Genomic DNA, 1,680 nt, shown 5'->3' with positions numbered 1-1,680 from the left:
TGTGACTCTCTCTCTCTCTCTCTCTCTCTCTCTCTCTCTCTCTCTTTTGCCTTCATTCTTTCCCTTTTTCTTTCTCTCATCCTCTCACTTCTATTTTGTCCTTTCTACATTCTTCTTTTCTCTCTTCCTCTTTTGTATTCCTAGCCTTTCACCTTTCCCTTCATTCCTTTCCCTTTCTTTTCTCTGCCGCTCTCTCTCCCTCTCTTTTGCTGTCTTCCTCCTCTGTTTGGTACTATCACGTGAACCGTGGCCAGTTTCTCTTTTCCCTCTCTTCTTACACTGGTCCCGTTGCGGACCAGTCGCAAATTCTCTGTCCCTCCATTCTCCATCCTTCAAAGCATTTTCTAAGCGTCACCCAATATTCTCGTCTCCTTGGCCCCACGGCCGTATTTTGTTCGACTGGCCGTCCTTGACAACCGTCCTAAATCACACTCTGTGCCGTTTTGCTTGTTTTGCTGTGTTTTGTTTGCTCTCGCCCCTAATTTCAGCAAGAAAACTTTTTTGTGTGCACCGCCAATTGGGAAGCACTCAGTCTTACCGTTAAAGGTGCAAATCTGAATATTACCAACTGGCCGATAACTGACGAAGAATTACGGACCTACATTCAATATACGTTATATAGTTTGTTTATTTACCATGCATTTTTCATTCATTATATATCAATCGATCGATCAATAGATAGATATGTTTCTTTATTAGCCACACAGGGCTGCACACAGACAGAACAGATAGATAGATAGATAGATAATAGATAGATAGATAGATAGATAGATAGATAGATAGATAGATAGATAGATAGATAGATAGATAGATAGATAGATAGACACTTATACATGTGGTTGAGGCTTGCCTAGATACATGGAGATTCATATATATGTATATATGCAAATGTATGTATACATAAACATATACTTCTACATACATGCATATATATTTAAACACACACACGGGTGCGCGCACACACACACTCACACACACTCATTCAAATTATGTGTTAGAAGCAGCTCAATCTTGTATTTGTTGATAAACGCCCGATGCTGCAGTATTTCATTCTAGGCTTACAAAGAATAAGTACTGGGGTCGATTTGCTCGACTAAAGGCAGTGCTCCAGCATGGCCGTTTATTTAAAAAGGAGCCCAGTTCTATATTTAAGAGATGAGGAATTATGTACATTATTTACATTTGACGGATATTTGTCCTCATCTTGTTTGTTATTAATCGAACTCGGAATCTTGGGGTTAGTAGCCCGCGTTCTTAACCATTACGCCATATGCCCGATGCTGGTGTGTTTACGTCCGCGTAACTTACCGGTTCGGCAAAAGGGACCAATAAAACAAGTACTAGGCTTACAAAGAATAAGTCCTGGGATCCATTTGCCCGACTAAGGGTGGTGCTCTAGCATGGCCGCAATCAAATGAAACGAAATCGACCGAGGAGTGGATGAAAACGACAGACACCGGTGTTACACAGTTCCTTGCTGCCTATTAATGTCACGTGCTCGACTCCCTTTCGAAGCGAAATGGAAATTGTTAACCAGAAGTATATACAAATAGCGAAAAAACCATTTGGGATGTTGTTCAGTTTAGTATTATATTAAGAAAGTAAATAAAAATTAAAGGGGAGATAACTAGTAAAGGACATACATAAGTCAACATAAATATTGGATATTATTTACTTTAG

Source organism: Octopus sinensis, unplaced genomic scaffold, assembly GCF_006345805.1.
Source record: "Octopus sinensis unplaced genomic scaffold, ASM634580v1 Contig14218, whole genome shotgun sequence".
Lineage (NCBI taxonomy): Eukaryota > Metazoa > Mollusca > Cephalopoda > Octopoda > Octopodidae > Octopus > Octopus sinensis.
The sequence above is the reverse complement of the archived record's forward strand: the minus strand, read 5'-3'. Positions refer to the sequence as shown.